The sequence below is a fragment of the Lepidochelys kempii genome, chromosome 1 (genome assembly GCF_965140265.1).
Source record: "Lepidochelys kempii isolate rLepKem1 chromosome 1, rLepKem1.hap2, whole genome shotgun sequence".
NCBI classification, from domain to species: domain Eukaryota; kingdom Metazoa; phylum Chordata; order Testudines; family Cheloniidae; genus Lepidochelys; species Lepidochelys kempii.
Window position 1 is genome coordinate 271,246,207 of NC_133256.1, and position 20,532 is coordinate 271,266,738.

General features: G+C 42.1%; 1 long non-coding RNA gene across 1 annotated transcript in view; it reads right to left on the reverse strand.

Annotated features, from left to right (window-relative positions):
* The window catches only part of LOC140905040 (uncharacterized), a 49,555-nt gene that overhangs the window by 13,083 nt on the left and 15,940 nt on the right, over positions 1 to 20,532 (reverse strand). Inside the window, exon 2 of the long non-coding RNA XR_012156720.1 lies at positions 18,948 to 19,145. This is a non-coding gene — a long non-coding RNA (uncharacterized lncRNA). The remainder of the gene's footprint in view (positions 1 to 18,947; positions 19,146 to 20,532) is intronic.

Sequence of the window (20,532 nt, forward strand, 5' to 3'; positions counted from 1 at the left end):
AATTTTTTGTGTGTGCAACTATGACAGATGTGCAGACTTCCCTCAGGAATGTTTTTAAAGTGACAGTCATGAACTCTGCCAAGTGAATTTACCCACTAACAGAGAAGAAAAACGCCTCTGCCCCATGCTTGAGCTCTGCCTATTCAAGTTCACTTCAAGTACATTACGTATCTTATGTTGATGGTGTCTCATGTGCCATGGCCAGGATCCTGTAAGTGGGTCTGTGTAGAACACCCCTGAACCCATCTAGAGGACTTCTACCAGCTTGACACTGCAGGAACAGATCCCAAATTTCTACCAACACAAACAGGAGATGCACAGTGAGAGTTCTGCACACTGAGATAATAAAGTGAACATTTCTTACCTTCATTATTTGTACTGTGATCGTGCCTAGAGATCACAACCTAATTGTGCTAGGCACTGCAAGTATATGTATACTGGGGTTTTCAAAGGAGGCTAAAGGAGTTAAGGGATGTGCCTTAGGCTCATTTGTAAATCCCAGTCTTAATGAAAAGACACACCATGTCCCAATCAGCTTACAGTCTATGGTTGTGCTTTTGCATCACAAGTCATAATGCACTAAAAATAAGGATCAATTCACCTATGAATGGACTGGATCCTTATCTGGTGTAAATCAGCATCTCTCCATTTTAGAGCCACTTCATCATGTGGTGTCATGAAGTAAAATACAATGTCATAGCACTGCACTGGGATGTGTGAGTTGTTAATACATGAGACCATTGCTTCTCCATGATGCCTGCCAATGACTAACTGGGCCTTTCTTTTTTGCTCCTGGCTGCTGTCAGGATGGCTGTCTTCCTTGTCTGTCTCTAATTCCTTTCACTATCCTCCTTCACCGCCTCCCAGCTGATGGCTGAACAGAGAAGCCCTATCCTCTTCTTCCTGTCTCCTTAAGGGAAGGAGGTAAAAAGGTGTCAGAGGAGTTTCCTCTTTACCACTCTTCCACCCCTGCAACTCCTATTGCTTCCTGCAGGGTAGGAGGTCTCCTCTTCTCTGTTCTTCCCTGTCTCTTGCTACCTAGCAGGGAGGAGGCATATCTTTTCTCTCGTTCCACCACTGATCGGGAATGACCATTTGGTCAGAAGGAAGGAAGGCAGTGCTTGCCCCAAACTCTCAGTCCAACAGCTGGCAGAAGCATAGTTTCCAAGCAGTCGGGGGGAAAACCTACCCTGGCATGAATTACAGTAGTCACAATATAATTCCACAAAAGATTTCCAGCTTAAATCCTAAATATCCAATTTGTTGTTGCCCACAAATGAAATTCTTTTGTCTGACTCCCTGATCAGCAGGTCAGAAAGCTTAAAGCACTCTGTCTGGTGTGGTTTTGCTGTCCCTAGATCACTACTGTTATTTTCTTTGCAGCTAGTACACTTCAGGAAACATTTATTTTGACATCTATGAAGACTATAAACTTATGTTTCTTAACAGATGCACAACATCTTTATCCATCCCAGCACTTAGTTCTATTGTTTAGAAGATGTGTTCTCAAAAGGGTGCTCTGAAAAGGGATCCCCAGAATATATGTTTGAACATGGTCTTGGCTGTACCATACTCCCACATTTGTTCTTCTGGTAACACTCCCAACTGGTGTAATTGTGTTGGCAAAACTCCCATGGCTTTAATGGGCAGGATAAGGGCCTATATATGGATCAAACTCAATCCTACTTTGAGAGATCTGACAAGATCACAACCCCAGATAGTGTGGGCAAATGCCTAATAATGATTCTTAGAATGATCCCTGATATGCAGGGAAAGGAGCAAGTGACCAACCAGGAAATACAAATTGCTTTTATTAGTGCATTTTCACCATTGTCTTTTGTGCAGTTTTCTTCATATTCATCCAACTATAAATTCAAACCTGGGGGAAATGTTAGACATCATTTATTTAATTAAGATCTGTGAAAAGATCAGGACAGTTCAACAAAATAATTTATTGTGATGCTAATTCTTAGTTCAGGTTTGTTCACATCCCCACATTGCCATATCCATGTGAGTTAAAATGGACTATTCATGGGTACATTAGTATGCAAGCTTAGAATGTGCTTTCTGTGAGCATTCTTTCAGGTTAACCTCCAGCTACTGATACGGTCATGGAAAGTGAATGCAAAAAGATGGGAGGACAGGTGATGTCAATTCATTTTTAAATTGGAGCAAATATCTGGATCTTTTATTTTATTTTAATTTTCACCCAGCAATTTTCACTGATCTAACTCTGAGTTCTTGAATTGGAACCAGCAAAATGCATCATATTTTATATCCTTTTAGGTTTATGTGCACAGAAGGATGTTGCATCTACAGATGTTTCAGTACATAAACTCAATTGGTGATCAGTGTGTAAATGGAAGGAGCACGTCCCTTCTGGAAGTGCTTATAAGTAGTGATGATTTGTATGTCATGTTTGCACCTGTACTCCTAAAATTAATTCGTTTTCAACAATGATTCCATTTTATATTATGGTATTTGAAAGATCTTTGCAAAAAAGTGTCTCTAATTCGCACAGATTTCATTGGACATCTTTTGCAGAAACATCAGTAGTTGACAACACAAATTATAAAAGGCCAATAATGTCTTTCCTTTCCAGACCATTGGAAAAAAACATCACATTCCTGGCCTTGGGGAACAGAGTTCAAGGAAATCTTAATGTCTCTAGAAAGGGGAAAAAACAAAACGACCCTGGAATTCAACAATATTGCTAGATAAAGGATGAAGTGACTCATAGGCTAATGCTACAAAAGCATAAACAGCTCTGTATAAGATACAAGTAAGTGTTAAACTAAACTGACTATATCTTAGACACTTCTTTCCAGAAACAGATTTCCCCTTCCCTAGGATAAGGAGTCTGCTTTCCTCTCTTATTTAGTAATGATAATGATTGACTTTACTCTGAGCCCTTGTGGTTATTAATTATGAGAAGACCAAAAAAACCCCTCTGGCATCTGATTAAAAGAAAAAAGCTTAAAGCAAATAACTCCGAGATCAATTCATTGTTAAAATACTGACACTTAGTAGGTGTGTAAACTTGTGTCCCAGTTACCTAGGAGGCAAGCCATTTTCTTATATTTGAATCCATTACACAGAGACGTGTACACAGTATATTAGAGCTGTTCAAAAGTGAAAATATGTAAATAAAAGTTTCCTCATTTTCTTTCACTGTCTGTTTCAGGTGATTATGGGGCCCCTGCAATTTGACAGAACAAGCCACACCCCTTCAGATTGATGTATATTGTGATGGGGCAAGGCCAGATGGCTATGGAAAAGTAGTGGGAGATAGATATATTAGCTCCAGGCTAAACAAATCCCTGGTACCAGGATAAGTGAAATGGCAGCTGCTCCAGCTCAATTAAGACACCTGGGGCCAATTAAGAACTTTCCAGAAGGCAGGGAGAAGGCTAGGTTGATTGGGACACCTGAAGCCAATCAGGAGCTGGCTGAAAACAGTTAAAAGCCTCCCAGTTAGTCAGGTGGGTGTGCATGTCAGGAGCTGTGGGAGGAAGTTGTGCTGTTGGAGAGGCTGAGTAGTACACACCATATGAGGCACAAGGAAGGAGGCTCTGAGGTAAGGGTGAAGTGGAGCTTGAGGAAGTGAGGGCTGCTGTGGGGGAAGTAGCCCAGGGAATTGTACATGTTATGTTTCTAAAAGGTCAGCTACCATAGCTGATACTATTAGGGCCCCTGGGCTGAAGCCTGAAGTAGAGGGTGGGCCTGGGCTCCCCCCGCCGCTTTGCCCCCTGATTAATCACTCAGACTGGGAGACAACAGAGACTGTGCAAGGAAGGATAACTTCTCCTCACCTCCCTTACTGGCTTATGATGAAAATGGTTCAGTAGACTGTGACCCTTGTGTCTAGAGAGAGAAGGGTTACGTGGAGGGTCACAGTGAGCCTCTGAGGCTAGCGAAATCCGCCAGGAAATGCGGGACCCACGGAGGCAAGGACAGAGCTTTGTCACAATATGGAGGCACCAGGTGATGTCTGGGTGCCTGGTGTCCCCTGTTGTATCAACCTTGTGCCTCAGAGACTGCAGAGAGGGCACTGCTCCTCAAGCGAAAATGGACTATTCAACCATAGCACCCAACTGGCCATTGTCCATGTTGGGTGCTGTGGTTGAATCCTCTTTACCCCTTTTTCAAGGAAGTAGGTGCACAAGGCAGTGTGGGCTTTGCACTATTTTGGTAACTTTGATCTGGTTGAGTAGTGGTAGCTGGGGAGGGTTTGCTATGAGCAGGCATCATATGGTATCTTTTTTTTAAGTCATAATTTGAAAGCTTATTAAAAGTAAAGGGGGCGGGGAAGGATGCATGTGTTTTTCATATAGAGCTGAGCAAATAATTGATTTTGGGTCAGTGGCCAAACAGAAAAATACTCAACTGATTTTTTTTCTCACCGAAATGAACATCTGGAAGGAAAAAAAAATGTTTGGGAGGAACAAAATGTTTTGACATCTCTGAATTTTGTTTCAGTTTGTTTGGTTGAAACTATTTGCCATATTCAACCCAAAGTTGCAAATCAGGTACATCTGCACTGCACAGTTCTTCCAGCAACGCGTAGTGTATGTATGTACATAGCCCCTATAATGTGGGTATAAATAGCAGTGTAGATCATAAGGCACAGCAGGTGAATAAAGACACACCTGAAGGGTGTGGGTATGTAGAAGTACATTCCATACATGGCTTTCCACTCACCCAAGCTGTTGGTCTCCATCTGTGCTGCTATTTTTAGCAATGTAGTATCCTGCTGCCTCCCTGCTACTGAAGTCCTTCCCTGCTGCAGGAAAAGACTCTGGCACAGGAGAGGCAATCCCACTCCCTTCTCTCAGCAGAGCCTCTCTTCACTGCAGTGAAAAGCTCTGGCAACAGAAAGCTGCTGAGGCCTTTCCCTGATGCCTCCTCTCTATCAGAGCCTTTCACTCGTATAGGATGCAGCCTGCTTTTCACTGTGGCATGCAGCTACATTTAGACTACACACTGCAGCTGGTCATAGCTATTGTTTTGGTGTCCTGAAAAATGTTCTTTTGCCATGAACTTACTGTTTGCCAAAAATGTTTCATGCAGCTCTAGTTTCATATAGATACCATGTATGTATTTTTAAATGTTACATATTTGTATGGACTGCAGTATGGGGGTTTCTGATCCATCCAGTATATATAACATTAAACTCATAAATCATTAAACTCATAAGATTCCGGATATCTGGTCCACTCTACTCCCTGGGAGACACTCATGTGGCAAACAGAGCAGAGACTCCCCATAACTCCCTATCTGGGGGAGCCCCCAACAGGCATAGACATAACATAGTTAGCCTCCGTCTAGCCTCCAATGCAGGGGATAAGGGTGGTGAGGGGTATACTGGAGTAGGGGAGCAATTGCCAGAGCATGATGAGCTCCAGCTATTCCCACTTTATAGGTGGCCCTCTAGGGACTATAGCTATCTGGCATAAGCTAGAGGAGTCCCCAGGCTGCTCTAGCCTGTGTTGGGATCAGGGAAGAGAATCAAGGAGTTATCGTAAGCTCTCTGACAGCCCCACAACCAGCTTTGCTGAGCAGAAACTGAGCACAACAAAGAATCTGGCCTATATATTACCCAAATGTATGTAACACACTTTTATTTAATGTTGTTGAAAATGAGACAATTTTTAGTATTGTCATTATGCATCAGATATTTTACACGGTTTTGAGTTAATTACAAAGCCCTTCATTCTTTCTTTTGTGTTCAGTGTTTGTTAGAGTTCAGTAATTAGTCTTTAAACAAACAATTGCTCTTTAATTAACTTTTAAGTATCAATAAATTTGAATGAAAAATTTGAGCCTCTCTGTTATCAGCCTCACCTCAGCTTTTAGGGTTCCCTGCATTGCATCAAGCGCTGGTTGGCAGCATTTTTCTCAGAGCTGACACTCTTTCTTCAACATCTTGATAATGCTGCTTTGTTAGCAGCAGGCTAATATCTTACACACCAGCCTCAGAGCTCCAGAAGCACCAAAAATAAAAAAGGAAATAAAATCAAACAGCGTTGTGAAATATTTATCCATGCTACAGATTCACCCTTTGCAAAACACCCAGTCTTCAAATAACCTCCAAGAGGGATATTATATTTTAATTATATGCAAAGATCCTCTACTCTTATTAATTCACCCATCCATTCGAAATATCCTGGGATAAGCTGAGCAAAAACAGTTCCCTGTAGCTAGCTACAAATCCCAGCCAAACAAGTGAGTGTAAATTGTTTATTTTCCTTTTGTATTTTGCTGCCATTTATAGCAGCAGAGCAAGATAATTAGTAACCTATAGGCATGCCTAATATTTATCATAACCAACTCCTAAGACATATTTTTGAGATATGTGGTATCTGGCTGTGGTCTGTTTGTTTCAAATCAGATTAGTACAACCTAATTTTGTATTCCTATTGTGCATAGTTACTTCGGTGGGAAGGGATAAACGTGGGGCAGGCAGACAAGACTCAGAGCTTCAGTCTGCTTCAAGAGCATGTCTCATTTATGTCCTTTGTCCACTATGTCATGTCAGCATACTGCACACAAATATTGGCTCTGGCCGTTAATTAATGTGTAAATGTGCATTAAGTTTTGGGGTTGCAGCCCTGATCCGCCTGTCCCAGGCAAATCTGTGTAACTGCAAATAAATGAGTATTTATCATTTCCTGAGTTCCGTTCTGGCAGTGAGCCAGCAGAGATTGTATGCTGAAATTAGAATAGATGGGAAGGTAGGACTTGGTTCCAAATTGATTTGATGACAATAGCAAATCTGAAAGCAGCTCCACATTTTTAAAGGTTCGCTGTGCCTTTTTAGAAAGGAGGGAAAGAAAAATATTCAGGAAAACAACGGGAAGTAACTCGAAGTCTGGCGAGTATTCTCATTTGCTTTGATTCTGTTACAGCATTGTTTTAATGTCATCAGCATAAGAGCTAGAGCCCATTAACGTCACATGCTGAAAGGCATAAAGCGGAAATGAGGAAAATGCCTGTGCCACTCATCTAGTTATAACTTAGAGATTTTCCTTTGTGTAAGTGCATGCAGTTTAAAGATCAAAGGGGTTTTATCCAACCACGTCAAATTGTGTCGATCCCCTCAAAGACCAAAAATATATATTACTGCTAATGAGAGTAATCCAGTTTTATAATACGATTAATAGGTCTTTAGCCGTGGTTTTTCTGTTGGGTTTTATCTACCCTTGGAAGCACTGGGGGAACACACAGCACTGCTATGGCTCATTTTTTGCTTGTGAAATAAAATACCTCTTGTACCTATCAAGATTTTTTTTAAAAAAAAACCTCTTTGTTTGCAGCCTGATGTAAAATTATTTGTGATGTGACAGGTCAAAAAAACAATGAAAATTTCATACATCAGCATTAATTTCATTAGCTGATGAATTCTTACACTTTGGGTGCTTGTCAGGAGGATAGATGAGGCAGAGTTCACCAAGTGTTTGAGCAGTCAGGGTGTATCCCTTTAAAAAAAGCTGATACAATGGAAAACAGAACTTCTGAAATGACACGTTGTTAAATAATTATAGCAGGAATTGACCTTGTGTCACATTTGTTTTGATGACTCAATATACAAGATCAAATAAAGCTAGCTGAAATAATTCTCATCTGAATGGGTGCCAGAACTGTAAGCATATTCATTGACCCCATTTCGTTTTTTTTTTAAATGCTATCTTTGCATTATCTGAGACTGTCTACCCAGGGTCATGTTTGTAAGAGACACAAAGATAAGGAGGTGGCTGGTATTATGAATGTTAACAACACAAAGGTGTATCTCAAAGGTGACTGTCCATAAAAGTCTTGTATTTCACGCATAGTGCATCTCTGACCTGCTCTATTTATCCAGGGCTGCTCCTGAAATGGAGCACCGGTTATGCCAAACCGTGTGAGGTGTAAGCTATGCCAGGTGAGGTGAGGTGTGAGCTATGCCAGGTGGGAGTTGGCTTTGTGATGTGGACAAATATCTGCTGAAATCAGCAAATTCACTACACTTAAGGTCTGATACAGCCCCCTTAATCCATAGATAACTAAGGGTGGCAGAATGAGGGCCTTGTGAGGCTACATGTACTGGTTTGTTGTTTGTTTGTTTTTGTTTTTTAATCTGTGGCAGGAAGCCACACGGGAGCGGGGCTAGAAAAGTTTATAGACAGAAGCTGTATATTCAAGCAGAAAAAGAAAATTTAGGGATAACTCTGTTTTCCTTATTTTAATACAGTTCCTTGTTCAGTGTTAGGGGAAAAAAACAGCTCTTTCTGTGATTCTTGATTGTTGTCACAGAGCACGGAAGATTTAATAGTCTCGGGAACAGAAAGCTAAATTTGGCCTTTCCTCTGAAAAAAAATACACAATGTGAGGATCCCCCAACATGGTTTCATGCAAAGCATCTGCTCAAGGTTTGAGTTCAGGGAATCCATGGGGAAAGGTTCTCCTAGAGAGATGGAGGTAGGAGTCATCCTGCATGCATGGCTGCCTCTCAGGGATGCTTTGCCTGCTAACCATACCTCCTGTCAGCATGGCTCCTGCAGGAGGTATGCTGCCATTGGTATGGGCTGCCTCATAACTGCTTTGTTGCAGGATTGGAGAGGGTCAACGGGGCAGTAACAAAGATCTGTGCTGTATGAACTGCTGGATGGATGCCCACGTGAAATCCAGCTGGCCTGAAGAGCAGAGAGCTGTGGAGCACAGACATGATCTCTGTCCCCACCTGCCCCCCCAAGCCAGCCTACAAATCTCCACAGGGCTCTGACTCCCCTGATCCCAAGCAGGATGGCACCCACGGGGTTCCAGAGAGGAGAGAGAAGTGGTGCTGCAGAGGCACCACGGCCTTCCGTGGGCAGCGGGCGTTCTATAGGCACCACTGGGTGGCAAGTTATCCGAGTGCCGTACAAAAGAGACGTTTAAGGCTGATTCCAGCGGAGCTGAGGTAGAATCTAATTACCTGGCATCAGATGCCATATAAAGCTTTGTAGTGCTAGAGTCGGTATATTTTAAAATAGAGATTTGCAGATAGTGAACTAGCTATACATTACTTACTACCCAGTTGACTATTATAACACCAGCGTCTCGCTGATACACCATTTGCTGCATACGGCAAGTGGAGCTCCTTTTATTCCACTGTTCTATGACCTGAGGCTAAATTGGCTTATTGTGTAACACAACACAAAGAGAATTGGAGAGGAAAAGAAGCCTTTAAATAGTAAAATCTTTCTTCATGAACCAGTGAGTTCTCTTTGCAGCCAACTGGCTGATTTGCATACACAGACTGCACAGTAACTCATCATGCCACCATAAAAGCCGTTCCTTAAAGGGACCTTGTCAAGGTTAGTAGCCCCCAAATTGATCAACTTACTTATACCTATTATTTATTGCACCCAGAGAGGATGTGGTGTGCATAATATCATACTCATGATGATGGAAGATAAGGGACTGAAAATGAAACACTCCTATTTCCCTCCAGTGTAGTGAATAAGGCAAAAAGATTAACTAACTCTCATTTAATCTGGATGTATGTTCTTTCTCCTCTGTATTATCATTACATTGATTTTGCACCTAATTTCTGCCTTTATCAGAGTTACCGGCCTAATAGATCAGGGTGGGGGGGAATGAATAGATGTGATATATCTTGATTTTAGTAAAGCTTTTGACACAATCCCACACATTCTCAAACTAGGGAAATGTGGTCTAGATGAACTTATTATAAAGTGTGCGCATAACTGGTTGAAAGACCATACACAGAGTAGTTATCAATGGTTTGCTGTCCAACTGGGAGGGTGTATCTAGTGGGGTCCCACCAGGGTAAGTCCTGGGTCCAGTACTAGTCAGTATTTTCATCAATGACTTTGATAATGGAGTGGAGCCTGTGCTTGATAAATTTGCAGATGACACCAAGCTGGGAGGAATTGCAACCACTTTGAAGGACTGAATTAGAATTCAGAATGACCTTGACAAATTGGAGTATTAGTCTGAAATGAACAACAAGTGAAGTACTTTGCACTTATCTTTAGGAAGAAAAAGTCAAGTTCACAGCTACAAAATGGGGAATAACTGGCTAGGTGGTAGCACTGCTGAAAAGAATCTGGAGTTATACTGGATCACAAATTAAATGTGATTCAGCTATGAAAAAGGCTAATCATTCTGGAGTATTGTATGTAAGACGAGATAATTGTCCTACCCTATTTGGCACTGATGAAGCCTCAGCTGGAGGACTGTGTTTAATTCTGGGCACCACACTAGGAAAAATGTGTACAAATTGGAGGGAGTTCAGAGAAGAGCATCAAAAATAATAAGTTTAGAAAACCTATGAGAAAAGGTTAACAAAACAGGGTATATGTAGTTTTGAGAAAAAGAAGATGGAGGGTAGACCTGACGAGTCTTCAAATATGTTAAGGGCTTTTATAAAGAGAACTGTGATCAGTTGTTCCCCATGTCCACTGAAGGGAGGACAAGAAGTAGTGGGCTTAATCTGCAGCAAGGGAGATTTAGCTATGAGGACAAACTTTCTAACTATAAGGGTAGTTAAACTGTGGAATAGATTTCCAAGGGAGTTACTGGAATCCCCATCACTGAAGGTTTTAAAGAACAGGTTGGACAAACATCTGTCAGGGATGGTCTATGTTTACTTGGTCCTGCCTGAGCACAGGGGGCTAGACTGTGACTTCTCGTGGTCCCATCCAGCCTTATTTTTCTATTACTCTGATTGCCTTTTCTCTAAAGCAAGAAGAAAATCTATTTCCTGCACTTCTCTTCTCTGCCAGGACACATTGACTCATCTAGGAAGTATTTGTAAGTAACACAAACACATAAATTGATTTTCTGAAATCAGGTTTGTAACACATGAAAAAATGATGTCTTTATGTGATATACACAAGATCAAATTCTGCTCTTATTTACAGCAGTGAATCCAAAGTAACTCCTTTGAAATAGCTCAGTTACTCTCTGTACACGCCAGCATCACAGCAGAATTGTTCCATGGTACGTGTGGCTAGGTTATAAATATAGATTAGTTCTGAGTCAAAGACTTGGAGAGACCACCAGATCATCTAGGCTGACCTCCTTTATATCACAGACCTCCCGCAATGGCAGGGATTTGGTTAGCATGAGAGACACCCAGATAATCCAGACAAGTAAACTGCACCCCCATGCTCCACAAGAAACCCCCTTATAGTCACTGCCAGTCTGACCTGGGGGAAAATTCCTTCCCAATCCCAAATATGATGATCAGTTAGACTCTGAGCTATTGCCTGAGGGGGCACAAAAAAGCCACTGAGAGTTTGGCCCTGGAAATTATATAATGAACAAAGAAACAAGAAGAACGATCATGTGGTTAAGACATTGGACTGGGAGCTGGATTCAACTCCTGGCATTGCCACAGACTTCCTGTGTGACCCTGGGCAAAGTCATTTTGCCTCTGTGCCTCAGTTTACTGACTGTAAAATGGGGATGATAACAATAATAGTATTTCCTTTCTGTTTTTTCCCTTATACTTTGAAGAATTGACAGCCTAACTGGCTTCCTGTGTGTCAGAACCGTGCCTAGCACAATGGGGCTCCAGTTTCCGCCAGGTGCTACTGTAACACATGTTAGGATATAGATATTCAGGCCTGCCTGTAAAGGCCTATACTCTAAGAATTTAGGTGTATTCTTATCACTTGGCTAGTTCTAGAGGTATAAAAGAGAGAATCAAAATCACTGTCTGCTGGTGTAAGGGCCTTCTCTTACTGTGACAGTCTGAGGCCCTGTTCTTAGGCTAAGGCCTTTGGCTAAGCAGCAGAGGCAGCCATAAGCCGGGAAGCGAATGGTCACATCCTCACATTCCAACCTGGTCACATTGAAATAAGGTGCTATTGGGCTGTTAGGAATACAATCCTGTCTTGATAATGCCTATCGCCTCCAGAGAAAGGGAAGTGCCTAGAAAAAGTAAAAGGAAACTTAGTTTGATAGCATCCTGTCTGGCAAGAACTCACTTATCAATAGCTGGGATGTGAAATCCTCACTTCTGTGTTGTTCTATCATTGTAGTCCCCATTTCCCTGTTGTTTGTCTGTATAATCTCTGTCTGGTTCTGTGATTGTTTCTGTCTGCTGTATAATTAATTTTGCTATGTGTAAACTAATTAAGGTGCTGGGATATAATTGGTTAAATAATCATGTTACAATATGTGAGTTTAGTTTAATTGGTTGGTTTAATTTCAGTAAAATGATTGCATCCAATGAAGTGAGCAGTAGCTCACGAAAGCTTATGCTCAGATAAATTTGTTAGTCGCTAAGGTGCCACAAGTACTCCTTTTCTTTTTGCGAAGACAGACTAACACAGCTGCTACTCTGAAACCAGTAAAATGATTGGTTAAGGTATAGCTAAGCAGAACTCAAGTTTTACTATGTAGTCTGCAGTCAATCAGGAAGTGGGGGGAGGGGCAGGAATGGTGGGGGGGGAATTGGAATCATGTTTAGCTAAAGGGGGAAATGGGAACAGGAACACAGGTAAGCCTCTGGTGTCAGAGCTGAGAGGAAGGAAACTGGAATCATGCTTGCTGGAAATTCACCCCAATAAACATTGAATTGTTTGCACCTTTGGACTTCGGGTACTGTTGCTCTCTGTTCATGCGAGAAGGACCAGGGAAGTAAGTGGGTGAAGGAATAAGCCCGCTAACAACACACGTAAGTGTATTTTGCATGGTTTGAACAAGAGGAAGTCTGAGTTGCTACTCTATGGCAAGACAGCGCTGTGTATGTCTGTCGCTGATAAAAACTGTTGCAGTTTGTTTCTTACACTTGTCATGTTGTGATGCATGCAAAAACTAGGAGCATGGAGAGGTACATATGGTTACAATAGAAGCCTTTCTTACAGTGAAACCTGAAACAGACACAGACAGGCCTTGTATACTCCAGAGTTAGGTCAATATAAGGCAGCTTACCTCAACCTAACTCTGTAAAAAGAAAAGGAGTACTTGTGGCACCTTAGAGACTAACCAATTTATTTGAGCATGAGCTTTCGTGAGCTACAGCTCACTAGCTCACGAAAGCTCATGCTCAAATAAATTGGTTAGTCTCTAAAGTGCCACAAGTACTCCTTTTCTTTTTGCGAATACAGACTAACACGGCTGTTACTCTGTAACTCTGTAAGTGTCTACACTACAATGGTGCCCCCACCGATATAAGTCGCTCACTACTTCAACTTAATAACTCCACCTCCGTGAGAGATGAAGCACTTAGGTCGATGTAGTTAGGGCAACACAGCATCTCCATAGACACATTACTTATATCACCTGTTGGCTGTCAGCCCAGCAGTGCATGGCTCACCAGTGCATGGCTTAGCCTGTCAGCCCCATGGTGAGGGCTCCAGCGGTGAACCCCTTGCCTGTCTGACAGCTCGGGCTGTCAGTCCCAGGGGTGGGGGCAGGCTCCAGGCGTCAGTGCCTCACAATGGCTCAGTTCAGTCGGTGCAAGCGTTCCTGGCGAGGATGCGCATCGCCAACAGAAGGAGCATAGTGTGCGTGTGAGCTACTGCTTTAATTAGTGCGGTGACTGTATGTTGACTTGACTTAAGTCGACTTAATTTTGTAGTGTAGACAAGGCCACAGTGAGCACTACTTCCAGGTATAGTGAAACCTACAATATAAAGCTGTTAAGGGCCTAAGGGAGTCTTTTCATTGACTTCAGTGGGGCTGGACCTTAGTGCCCTCTGCCCAATACTTTTCTATTGTTCATTAAAGATAAAAAGAGAAGATGAGGGCATTTCTTACCTGACATTATCTGAAATGAACCATGTGGCCCTGCATTAGCCATTGTGCTGTATCTGAGCATGTGCAGGATCTCCAAGAAGCTAGTTCCAGATCTTGAGACAAGCAGTCACTGAATTCTTTGGGGCTTGACTTCATTAATGAAGCTATGAATACTCCAGTTACATATTTTCAGAAGTTTCACTGATTTTTCTTTGCTTGTTTTTCTGCTACTGAAATAGGTGCACAAATTACAGCCCGGCACCCTCTAAATACATTAGGAAGCCATGGGTAGTGGAAGGTCACCAGCTACCCCAACAACAACTAAAAGGAAGGGGAAGCCTGGAGCTTGGTATACAGGGAGACCCTATAAGAAAGAAATAATTTCCTGGCCCAGCCCCACCTGAGATTTGTATGATTGCTCAGTTTTGATTAAGTAGGCAAACACACAACTGTGTGGTGTGTCTATGGGTTTTTCATGGTTTTAAGCACCCCCTTAGCAAAGAGGTTTCTGAAGGTCTCTGCATAGCTACATTTATGGTCAGATTTCAGATGGCATACAACAAAATACAAACCTAATGGAAGATACCAGGGGAAACCACACATAAAAGATGTAAGACATTTGAACTCTGCAAATAATTCTTAGCAAATGATTTCTTTAATGCTTATTGCCTCTCTTTTGGTTCTCAATTTGTCCATGAGCAGATTGCAATCTTCATTCATTATTCAAAGTTATTCAGCGAATATCTTTTTTAAAAATATATTAATCCTTGGTCTGTGGTAGTTTGACTACACACAACAATCTTTGAAAGTTGAGCTGTATTCAGTAGCTTGGTGAGACAAATGGGTCATGTAGTTAGTTTTCTTGAGCTTGTTCCTGTCTATTTAGGATGATCTTATGCCACCCTAATCCCCATGGTACCTGAGGAGTGGATGATATAATTCTTAGGAGCACATTGCTGGAGCAAATACTCACATTCAATGTCTGTTTAAAATGAGCCGATTCTGTGAACTTTCCTGAATATTAGTTTGAAACAAACACAGAAGATATGCAAATGTGTTTTAAAGAATTTATTTTTAAAATTTAGATGAGTAGTCACAGACAATTTTTAGAGCATTGGCCCAGCTTTGTCAAACAATATCTGCCTGATAGGGCACCTACAAAGAGATCTATAACCTTATCTTCATTTATAAGGGCTAAACTTGGGGAAACACAATGACCTTATCAGATCTTGGAGAGGAGGCTCCCTGATATCTGTATCCATTTCTGTTAGGGCCAGTATACCTGTGACATTCACCTGGGAGAAATGTGTCCCTTGCAGAGGGCTTCCCTCAGGAATAGCTCATATCTCCTTTGATCTGAGGTAACATGATGGCAAAAGAGATGAAATCCGTAGTGTTGTGCAAAGGTATGTATCAGCTTTTTATTAGAAAGCTTCCTTCCTTTGAAGTTTTAAGGAAATTACAATTTCCTTTTTCCTGCTGCAAGATACATATTACCTAATAGTTAAACTGAATCCCTTGTAACAATTCATTTTCCAAGCCTCACCAAGATTTAGGTCCATTTCAAACAGCATCTCTAATCTGCACACCATTCCTCAAAGGAATATCTCAGGTGATGAGGCAAACCTTTCAACTAACTTTTCTTTATATGGCTAAATGAGCCAACGTAACACAATGCCACATTAACACTCGCATAAAAATATCACATCGGTCATTAATATGTGCAATGAAGAGCACAGTTCTTGGTTTACAGGCTAGTAAAGAACATAACATTAAAATCACAAGTACAGAAACTGTATGTTGGGTGAGCTCTTGTTTACTATTTTATACCAGATTATCATTCTACAACAGTCCTGGCTGCCCTGAGTAGCTAACCATTTTACATGTTATAAACAAGGAGTTTCAAGGGCAATGGACTTCAGTAGCTTTATATAAAAGTGTGATTTCATTGTTATGCTGTCCCAAGGCTTTGTGGCTAATTGGCACACTTTCTAAGGACTAGTGTGTGTACCCCTGCTCATGTTGGTGAGCATTTATTCAAGTAGTCTCATTAAGTTCAGTGGGGCTATTCATGCAAAATTAATGAGGTTTACAAAATCTAGCCCTAGGTGCACAGATGAAATTGTACAATAGGTGAGACAAGATGTTGCTACAACTTTCAAAGGGCCGGGGTGGGGGAGCAGTAAATGAGAGCTGCAAGTTAGAGATGTACCATCACGATTCATCACCTACAAGTGCTTATAAATTGTTTATTCTTCCCTCTCATACTGTAGGTTTTCATGTTCCAACATCTACCACACTTGGCTGCTCTACAGACTTATCTGCCTTGCAGGGGTTCTGTGAGGCTTAATTAATGCTAACATCTCTCTTTGAAGGTGTAAAGCACTATATCCAAGCAGAGTGGTGTTGTTGTTTATATTAATTCCAATCCTTAGGCAACCTCCAGCAGATCATTAGAGAGCTGACATGGAGTGTAATAATTGATGTGCAAAGGATGGAGTTAGCTTTTTTCTGTGGACTCAAAAGATTGAGACAAAGCACAGGAGAGTGCACTGGAGAAATAAAAATCTATTTTATTGTATGCTTTTCATCCACATATATCTTTTACTTCCTCATCACAGTAGACTCCCTAGCCCATCCTCCATGTATTCTTACAACAACTCACTTCCGTAACAATACATTGCTGCTCTGGGCTGGGACATTACATTTTCACTGTTGCTGCAGAGGTGCTTGTAATTCACTAATAAAACAGTTAATTAAAATTAAACAAATGGATCACTTTTCCTTTTTCACACCAAACTATTATGATGGTTGGCAGTTTTTAGTTGATATTGCTAAATCATTGTTGTTTTGGTCACCGAGGGTAGCATCTAGCTATGTGTACGCCACCTATTGTTGTAGTATTTCTGCTTTCAATTGGATGAGGTGTGATTATTCTCAGATCAAGAGATTGCCTGATAATAAATAACATAAGGAAAATAATAATTTGTACTTATGAAGCATCTTGCATCTAGTGTGACTGCAAAGTGCTTTACAGTTTTATTATTATTGTCCCCATATCACATGGAAACTTGAGACAGAAACATTAAGATTCCACCACAGCAGCTAGAGGATTAGTGGCAGAATTAAGACTATACCCATTCACAGCCCCCTGCTTTGACCACTAGATGATGATGCTTCTCTGAGGTACATGAAATGTCATCCAGTGACATACTTTTCCAGGCAGTAAGTAGCACAGGGTTAGACAAACCCTTTAAACCAATTAGAATTGAGAAACTACAATAAACGGCATTTAACATATCTTTAGACTGATATACAGAAATACAGTCAGCATATTAAGTCATTTCCTTTTAAGAGCAGAAACGTTTACGTCCGTGAGAAAGAGATGAAAAGCTCATCACAGTCTCACAGTGACTAAACCCTCCAATGGGGATCTGTCTTAAGACACTAGAGAACCAGGGTCAATGTACTGAGGCAAGAAGCATTAGGATGAGCAGAAGAAAAAGCCTGTTAATAGGCAAGTGTATAAACATGATCATAAGGGAAATTTACAATTTTCCCTAGCAAATTTCAAACAAACTAGTCACGTTGCATTAGGCTTTTAGTGATATTTTCCTCTATTACCAAGGAGCTCTGTGCTTGAAGCACTCAGTACTGGTAAGAGACACATTGCTCTATTTGCAAAGCATACTAACCCTAAAGACTGTGCAATCGATTTCTGTCATAGATTAAGTGACCTCTGAGCCTTTTGCTTCTAAAGGGGGAGAATGTTGCAGGTAGAGAAATGTTCATCACTTGGTTAAGCTAAACCTTTGTTTGCTATGTTCACATGAATAACTTATAGCACCATGGCATCATGAACAGCAGCGGTGACACTGTTGACATGACAGCACTGTAGACTGAATCCTGATCTGCCCTACAAGAATAAGATGGAATATTTGCTCGTTTCACATTTCACCAAGCTGGGCTGTTCAACTATTTATAAGATGAATAGAAATTTCCACTCTTCAGCTGACACACCTGCCTTTGCCTAGCAACTGATCAAACAGAACTAGCTAAGAGAGAAGGAGCATCTGAGAGAGACAGCTCTGTGCTGGGGAACTGCTACTGAGGGAGTTGCCATTGTTTTTCATTCAGATTCTGCTCTCCCGGTGTTATGATGACACACGCTACTTCAGTGGTAGTTATTTATATACTGGGGCCAGGAAACAAGCCCAGAGAGTTTAAATATGTCTGTTCCCTTTGAGCCAGCTGGGCAGTGGCCTGAATAACGTCAATGCAGAGCCCCACAGCCCCATGAGGAGCACTGGGCAATCCCTTAGCTTCCTAGCGCTCACTTAAGACTGCACCAGGTGCAGGCTGCACTATATTAGCATGATGGAATGTGAATTATCCAGTGCACCGTGTCTATTCCACAGGCAGGTTAGGAGGGGGACCTGGTGGGGGAGGTTATGACCCTTGCTTCAATCCCAACTCCCTTTGGAATTTCTTGTCCCCAGAGGTTGCAGTGCAGAGATATTAATTCTGACTGGCTCTTACCAGGGCAATGAATGCCATAGGCTTCTTGTCTCCAACCCCATGTACATGGGAATGGACCAACCCCTGTCAGGCCCTTTTACCTTTCAGGGAGAAAGTGTAAAGGGACACCCTGGGTGCGAAGCATTACTCAGCTGAATGTGCTTGACAGGAGTTGTATTTCCTACAGCATAGCACAATCGCAGCTGACAGTTACCCCAGTCATTTTGAATCTGCATTGGTTTTGCAAATTTGTGAATACCTGTCAGTTGGCACTTGCCAACCACTAGGCACAAAAGATTTGGCAATAAGGCATTTGCATGTGTTTGTACAGCATGTTCTGTTCCTGCACTCTCCACAAGAAAGATCCCCAGAAGGAGCTTCATAGAAGGACTGCATAAATAGATAGCTAAAATATTTGAAAGTTAGGATGATCAGGGAAGAGTACCAGCAAAAATGCAGCTTTCAGACATTCAAGTCAGAATGGCCTGGCAAAAGCTGGATGCTGGAAGACCTACGTTATTTTTTTCTGGGATTACAATAGCAGCCAGCAGCCCCAGTAAGGAACAATGCCCCATTGTGCTGGGAACTGCACAAATACAGAGGAAGAGACAGTCCTGACCCCAGAGTTTAAAATTGCATTTAAGACAAGACACAACAAATACTTGTAACAGTGATGGGAATGCAAAGTTACTTACCTGTACAGTAGCAGAAGTTCAAGATATATTGGTCAGATGCACATTCCACTAATGGGGCGCAAATGCACCACACACAAGTTCCGTGTCTTGCATGTGTCCTGAGAGGTTCTGTGCTCTGCGATGAAGGCATATGAGGGTGGAGCGCACCAACTGCCCACTCAGTTTCCTTTCAACCACAGAATTCTGGAAGTAAAGGCTCTGAGGTAGAAGTGATGGAAGGTAAGTCATGAAATGTACACATGGGGAACACATCTCAAAGAACTCCAGTTACTATACAGCAGGAGTTCCCAAACTGGGGGTCGGGACCCCTCAGGGGGTCATGAGGTTATTACATGGGAGAGGGGGGTCGTGAGCTGTCAGCCTCCACCCCAAACCCTGCTTTGCCTCCAGCATTTATAATGGTGTTAAATATATTTAAAAGTGTTTTGAATTTATAATAAGGGTCGCACTCAGAGGCTTGCTAGGTGAAAGGGGTCACCACTACAAAAGTTTGAGAACCACTGCTATACAGGTCAGTAACTCTGTTTTCCTTCAAGTGATTTTCCGTGTGCATGTTCCACTAACTGACTCCCAAGCAGTAGATCAGTACAATGGTGGTGTGTGGCTGTGGCTATATATGGAGGGCCTTGTCTTGGTAAGCTAGTGGTCCCTGTCTTGGTAATCAACTCTCTCCTGAGCAGACCAATGTCATCAGTATGGGCACATACACATTGACTGCTATGGACCCAATGGCCAAGATTCATGATCTGGTTGGTAGGTGTCCCAGTATGTCTTGAGAAGAGACTCTAGAACACGTTTGTGAGACTAAAGAAGGTAGAGGAGACATCGTGGAAGAATATATATGGGAATACTCCAAGACATGACTATTGTCCAATACGACTGAGGAAGCTGACGAGAAAGAACATTGTCACTCCATATGTGGTACAGTAAACTTAGGCTTAATTGGTGAGGTCCTGAAGGTACTCAGTGCCATAATCAAAGAAAGTTCCAGCACCACTAGAGAAATGGAAGTGGAGAGCAGTGGTGATTCTGACTCCTGCAGGACCACAAGATCCATCGACACTTTAAACATCAAATGCTCTGGTGTTGAGGGGAGAATGGCCAAGAAAATGCTGTGGCATCCCTGGGTAACAGTGCTGGCTCAAATGCTGAGAATGTGGGCAGTTCCGTGGTCTGCAGTGCCCAAGGCTGTGGTGCCAGAATAGCCTAATCAATGGTGCCAGTGTTGAAGAGTGGAAGGTTGAAGGGGCCAACCTCCTAACTAAAGTGGAAGCTTGTCTTGGTGCTACTCTCAATGGCTCTTCTGCCTGTCACTTCAGTGCTGAGCCTTCAGCACCACGGTGAGGGTGAATTTTGGTGGGAACTGCATGGGGCTGCGAAGGCTCGAAGGAAAAGCAGCACGGGGATGGAGGTCTGCCTTTTGAGGAGATCTTCATTTGAGATCTACCTGTGGAGCTCCCCACACCTGGTATCTTCTCTAATAATGGTCTTTTGTTGGGTTTGGCCAATCTTGGAGCCAGGGCTAAAGGTGAAGCCCTGTGAGTCAGTGAGCTAGTGATGTATGGGGGACCCATGATCTGGAGTT